This window comes from Pinus tabuliformis, chromosome 6 (genome assembly GCF_031772625.1).
Source record: "Pinus tabuliformis cultivar Carrire ecotype Pingquan chromosome 6, CPIR1, whole genome shotgun sequence".
Classification (NCBI taxonomy): domain Eukaryota; kingdom Viridiplantae; phylum Streptophyta; class Pinopsida; order Pinales; family Pinaceae; genus Pinus; species Pinus tabuliformis.
The window spans coordinates 1142295624-1142302817 of record NC_142292.1 but is presented as its reverse complement, the minus strand read 5'-3'; the positions used below and the strand labels follow the sequence as shown (position 1 = coordinate 1142302817).

The following is a 7194-nucleotide window of genomic DNA, read 5'->3' as shown; positions in this document are numbered from 1 at the left end:
ATGATATATTAAACATCAACATTTTCACCCTGATTCTGTTATTATCCCAATTCAGTTACTCAAGATTTTGCCCATAATCATTCAGATAACCCTAGTTACTTTTCAAATCATTGTCTCCTAACATTTTGCTGATTGCAATCAGAGTGCCCCTTGGCACTTTCTAAATCATAATACTACTTACGATGAAAAAATAATGCCTACGGATATAGGCCAGGCTCTCTAGTATTGTCTAGAGATAAAGGGTTTTCATGAAATATAGCCGACCACTCAACCTACTCATTTGTTTAAATCATTAGCCATGACATTTTCTAGTTGCAAGGAAATGTTGTGAAGAAAAAATGGAGTTGATACTCTACTTGCCTGATAGCTCCAAGCCCAACATTGTGAGGGAAGACGGTAGCCCCATAGACATTGTTGTGACCATGAACAACATCAATCCCATATACACAACGGTTCTTAGATTTAAAAGAACTTTTCGGCCCCAAAATCATAAAATTAAGTCTAGCTAGAATAATAGGCATGGCTTAGTCTATTACATTGCAGTAAGTCATATAAGGAAAAGTACAACGTAGTGAGTTATACAAGGCAAAGTATATGGTGCTACATTAAGGAATTGCACGTGAAGTTCTCAGATCACTCCTGCGTGTCATCTCAGAACTATATTATTATGCTGAGGGAAAAAACTCATATTTTCGAGGTCTTAAATTATTTTGATTTGAGAAGCGAGATAGAAATGGATTTAGGGTGGGGATTAATGGGTGGAAAATGAAGATTTTATGAAGTTCTAATGATTTTTAGCAAATGTATATCTTATTGCAGAGAGGCCAGAGAATGTGCTTACCATGTGGAATACTACTTCGAAGGTATCCACCACAGAAAAGAGGCCAACTAGCCCTTTTACTCCCAATGCATTTTAAGCCCTATAAACATTTTCCTGAAAGTATTTTTGTTAGGTACTTGTTACTGTGATTTGCTCATATAGATCCCATTTTACCATAACCCTTTAGATTCCTATGGTAATATGATTGCTTTTTTCTTCCATCTGATTTGTCTCAAGTGCAAGATTCAAAGAAAGTTTTCAATCTTAATCAATTATTGAGAATGCTAATATCTAAATATAATGTAGTTCATTGTTTTTAATTAAACCGTGTGAAATCAACAATAGAAGTCCTAGTGCAAGGCCTTTACAACAGTAATATTTGAATGCTTAAATGACTTGCACCTCCCATTTGTTCTGGGCCATTGAAAACACTATTGTTATATTGAAAAAAATGACTTTAATGCTACTTCACATTACTCACTCAAGGTTTATAAATTATCTATAAGATCTCTGCAATTACCCAGGTATGTTTTACATAAATTGCAAATTTATTAAAAACACTGTGCAATGGGCTTTACATTGTTAATATGTAGTGTAAAATCCAAAAATTGCAAATTTATTATACAAACTGTGCAATGGGCTTTACATTGTTAATATGTAGTGTAATTTATTATACAAACTGTGCAATGGGCTTTACATTGTTAATATGTAGTGTAGAATCGAGAATAGGCAAATTACCTTGCCTCATTAGTGGAAGTCCACAAGGAGTGATAAAATTTTGCTCTATTGTACTTAGTATCCGAAACAAAAAACCAACCAAAAGAAAAGAGTGTATACATACATGAATCATATCCTCTTCCTGAGAGAAACTAAGGCATCAATAACCTCAGTACGTGATAGCAATAAGCTCTTTGGCATCCTTTATTAGGAGGTATCCTTTGACAAATAATTTCATACCTACTTCTTTTCGCTAGAAGTGAAAAAAATAATTGATAAAATTGACCTCAAGCATACTTGCATTGAAGCTTCTAGATTGTGGATCAAAGCTGAAATCTAAATACAGTCCCAAACCCCTGAAAGCATGAAACCAAGCACTGAAAAACCCCAAGAAGACCTGCACACCAATGAAACTGTGTGCACGAATCAAGCTGCCCATGAAGCAGAACAAAATGCCAGTCCTGCACCAACCTCCAGCATGATCTATAAAATCTACAATCCCTTAAAAGATGCTCCAAGGATTTTAAACGATGAAAAAGGGGCACAAACTATCTGACTACTTCCTTTTGGCATGGTGAACTTTGGAGGGCAGCCCTTGAACTACCAATGGAACAAAGACCCACACCTTGTAGCTCAAATGGAGAGACCATACACTGTGACTGATAGATCAATCGAGAATCCAGGTTGAATACCTCATACCATATGAGGGAACAATCTCTAAAAAAGGCCATTTTGCCCTTTAACCCACTTGGTAGGTCAAGTCAGGCCTAGACATCCTGCCTGTATATGTGAAAGCTATCCACCAAGATGCCAATTGACTGGCGATGGTCTGAAACCTCTGAAAGCATCAATGATGGAGCTAATCAATGGGTCTATTCGAGTTTGCTTTCAACAATGAAGCCAATCAATGGGTCTCTATTCGAGGCTATGGCCTAATAGGTATAAAAAGCAAAGTATGGATAACACTCCCTACTAAATATTGTGTCAAAGATATAGCAAATATGATGCAACAGCTAGACCAATCTAAAAATGGTCTCAAGCCAGAGTGAATGGGTCACAAACTCTACGTGAACAATGGCATGCAGAATTGTTTTATTTCTCTTGATCATGCAGAAGCATATGGGTCTCTACACTCTATATCTTGGCATAGTTTGTCTCAAAGGCAAGGCCCTCACACCTCAAACTCATAAAGAACAGTGGAGAACAATGTGACCTCAAGTTGCAAATCTACAGAAGGGAAGTTTCCATCCATATGTTGAGAGTAGACCAGTGATAGTAACACACTGCACTAAAGAACTTCAGACGAGATTTTCTCTCCAAAGAAGTCCAAAGAACCAAAAGAATATATTATAACACCCTATAGGTGTATAAAAACATAGTGCTATGATTAGCAAAGCATAGTGCCCTGGTTAGAGTTAGAACATGAAACTACTGTTCATCAGTAAAAATCTATCATCGAGAACTGTATGGCAATCCTGATTGAATCTTTAGCCTACTAAACTGTCTGCTTCTTGATAATGAAAGAAGCTGAGATTCTGAACCCCCGTTGTCGAAGAGGTAATGTCAAGAAACCACAGAGCTAGCCCAACGTTGACCACTTTGACATCCATAAGTCATATGGTACTTTCTTTTTCTGGTTTTGCTTTCTATTTGCCTTGGTACAATCATTATTCTAGCAATTGTAGTCAGCCTGGTGCAGTAGTAGGAGGAAGTACTAGTAGTTTCAGTGCTAGTACAATATCAAGGGGTCAGTAGAGTGGTGGTAGTTCATACCCAAGTGTGGTTTCAAACATGATTTCTTTATCCTACTAAAATGTATGCTTCTAAGATCGCCCTTGATTCGTTTACCTTGATTCGTTTATACTGGGGGTGACATACCATAGTGAGGAGCTTGGCATAGAGAATACCGAGGTCCTATTTTGCGGGCCCAAGATATGAACCGCAGATAAGGGTTCCTTTAGATTAAGTGCTACGGTACTGGATGTAACACTATATGGTGCACTGAAATGGTTCTATCGCAGGCTCAGCGGAAGTGTCTCTTTTAACTAAAGGCGCAAGTGGAAGCGCAACTGATAAAGTGAGCATGGTCAGAAGCTACTCTTATAGAGGTTGCAACTGACTTCAGCAATGGACACAGATGCAATTCCAAGTTGGTTAAGTGTTCGTTGGTTCATGGATGCGTTGGGCACTCTGTCCCTAAATGCTATCTGCTGCCATGCATTTCAAAGATTACCACAGAAAGGAATCCACAACAAGGAATCCCTCTTGGGTTACCCGAGACAATTAGCACAGAAAGGAATCCCTCTTGGGTTGCTCGAGACAATTAGCACAGAAAGGAATCCCTCTTGGGTTGTCCATGGACAGTCAATATCAAGGGTAAGTTTTGGATATTAATCTTTAAGTGGTTGAGATTTAATCCAAATATGGTTGTATCAATAAAGCAAATGAAATGAATGAAAGAGTGCATCCTAAGTAAGAGGAATTCAAATTAAGTGCACAGTGAACTACCATGATGCTGCAAATAACAACTTAGTCAATACAGCCAAGAGATTCAAGGAGCTAGAACAAAACATAATTGTACCAGGTAACATATTAGAGTAACTTGAATAAAAGCACAGAGGACTAGCCAATTACCGAGATGGTTTTCCAATTCCACTTGCATCTTCCAGATTGTGAGATTTATTTATGTAGGGGGGAGCTCTGATACCAACATAACACTCTACATTGACTTAAAGTGTTCAAATCAGTCTTGTTAGAACATAGATACCAACTCTGCAAACAATGGAAAAACAATATTTATGAAAACTGGGATTGGGGACATAGAACACAAGATAATCTATGCCACTGCATTTTACTTCAGCAAAAAGACTTCAAGTAGCAACAACAAGAGCTGAGGAAATGCTAGTGTGCTTAGGGAGACTCCCCCTTAGGTGGGCTTTCGTTAAAATGGGACTTCTTATATAAAAATTCCAGAAATTCAAAACACGAGTAGAAAGGAATCGATTATTATTAGGCCGATAGGCCTTCCTTTGAAAGAAACTTTCGTCGTCCTTTTGTTTCTGAGACTGACACCTGGCGTCCACATTCAGCGGGAAATTGTTCAATCATTTCTGTTATGGTCTTCATCCTTCAGGCGGAATGGTCGGCATTTTTGTTATCGGTGCCTAGCGGGGGTCGATATCCCTCGCTTTTGCTATCATTCGCGCCTATCCCTCGCTTCTGCTATCATTCCCGCCTCTCTATCGCCGGAAATTGCCGTATGTGTCTCGTCAAGGTCAAGAAGAGTCCCAAGCCCGTGGCATCTTGCGCCATGCCTGCGCTTCCTGGTAATTTATTGCTTTCGCCCTTTTCCCTTTGGTTTCCTCCAATCCCCAAGCTGTTAAATGCTGCCAGAGGATATGAACTTGAAGGATGCTAATTTTGGGGTTTAACTGTCAGGCATGAAGATAAACACTGATACTCTGATGGCGATAAAGGCAAAGGAAATTTATTGCTTTCGCCCTTTTCCCTTTGGTTTCCTCCAATCCCCAAGCTGTTAAATTCCTTGAGAGCCCACATATGCCTGGCCATTGCAATTTATATATTGATATCCACCGGAAGGAAGTCTTGGAGAGTGGATATCAGCCATCGGAGGGAAAATGGCGAACCAGTATTCCACCAAAAACTCTTTCGAAAGCCTGGTTGTGAGCACCATGATGAGTCGGCTAAATATGCGCAGCCCTTTTCTGGACACCAATACCTTCCTATCCAACTCGTATGATTGCATCATCACGGACGAGAGCAAGAGCCCATTAGAGAGAGAGGAGGCGAAGCTGGAGAAGAATATCGTTCAGATTATATCCAGCGGGGACACTGATAAACTGAAGGCGAACTCCGGCTAGGCTGTCACCATTAGCGAGCACCAAGTTTGCGTGGGGTTCCACGAGGACCCAGAGCCCGGCTACCGCGTCTGGGAATGGCACGGTCACATCATGCTCTATGATGAGGAGAAGGGCTACACGGCAGAGTATATCTATGAGAATTTCTTCGAGAAGGCAACTGAGTTTAAGCGTAGAGCGGCTAAACCCCAGGAGAAGAAAGACAAGGAGAACGAGGCCTCCGGTGGAACTATGGACTTAGGAGGGCTTATTGATACCGTCAACGAGATGAACGCTCGAATTTTGTGCAGAAATATGAGCGCGGGGTCCTTCAAGTGAAGCTGCACGGTGGTTAATCACTGGGGTTTTTGGGCTTAGGGTTTATGCGAACTTACTGGTAAGAAGCCCCCCTTTAAAACAAAAAAATTATGTGCATTGGTTGGTTTGGTAAGTCGGCTAATGCTTTATTACTTTGGGAAAAGTATTTTCTATAATAACTGGTGGGTGGTAGTTGCAATATGAAGTCCTGAATTATTTTTGAGATAATTGCAGCATTTAAAGGGGATTTGTGCTTGTAAATTAGAAATGTCATGTGCTTGGGTTTGTTTCAGATGTGGAAATTATTCAGTTTTTTCTGATGGTCCCAAACAGGTCTTCAGGGTTTCCATGCCCTGTGCATGTTGTTGTTGGACACGGCAATTGCATCCAATTCTGCAAAAAATGTTGTTCTTTGTGAAATATAAAGGACCTTTTATTTGTGTGAAATCCAGGTATTGTAACCGCTGCTCTGATAAAATTTAAATATATTGTTTTGAAATTGCATGGTTAGTGGTCTGGATGCTATAATATGTATTCACTGTACCAAACTCTGTAGTTATGCTCTCATAAGCAGAGAGCAGCTGAAAGATTTCCATAAATTACATATTAGATAGGGCTTTTGGCATGCTTCTTCTATTAAGAGAAGATTATGGACAATAATTCATTTACTATCTCCATTGTAGTTTCTTTATGCTGCTTCTTTTAAAAGTAATTGGAACCTGTATTGTCTTAATCAAGATGTATTATTCCTTATTAAATTTGTTATTGCATATAGATAAGGGAGGTGCTCTAGGCCCAGATCTTATTTTGCTATTGCACGTAGAGAAAGGAGGTAATCTAGGCCTGTCTGGTGATAATGTGATGGTATTTTAATAAAATGAAGAATAGAACCATATCTTGGCAGGGATTAATTATTTATTTTACTTGTCATATTTGAATAACAATAAACTACTCTAAGCCAGTCTGGGGATGATGTGATGGTATTTTAATAAGATGAATTACAGAGCCATATCAGGGATGAATTAGTTATTTTACTTCATATTTAAATAATAATAAACTAACATAGATCCTGTTAAACAGGGCTGTATATTTGAATAACAATCAAGGTGTATATTTAAATAACAATTGTAAATAAACTAGCATAGATCAATGTTAGCCCGGCAGGATATATTGTGTTATTAGTTGTTGAGAGGTAGGAATCTCAAGTTTTTGATCCTTAATAAATTGTGTATTATTTGTTGAGAGGTATGCATTTCAAGTTTTTTATCCTTAATAAATTAATTTAACATTGATTTATTGGTTAGTTTTCTCTCAAGGATTAAAAAAAGCCTGGTTCAATATAAAATAGTATATGCTAAAATTCAATTTGAGATGGTTCAGCATAAAATTTTATATACAAAAATTCAATTCGAGATTTTTCCATTGAGCTTTAGGTGTAGTTTACTTTGCAGTTTTACAATGTAAAACTATTTTTTTGGGTGG

The 7194-nt window shown here is 38.4% G+C and overlaps 1 long non-coding RNA gene across 1 annotated transcript; it reads left to right on the top strand.

Annotated features, from left to right (window-relative positions):
- The first annotated feature begins 5450 nt into the window (after window positions 1-5450).
- Window positions 5451-6262, top strand: LOC149262888 (uncharacterized). Its single transcript, XR_016249592.1, has 2 exons — window positions 5451-5791; window positions 6046-6262. It is a non-coding gene; the product is annotated as an uncharacterized LOC149262888 (long non-coding RNA).
- The last annotated feature ends 932 nt before the right edge of the window (window positions 6263-7194 follow it).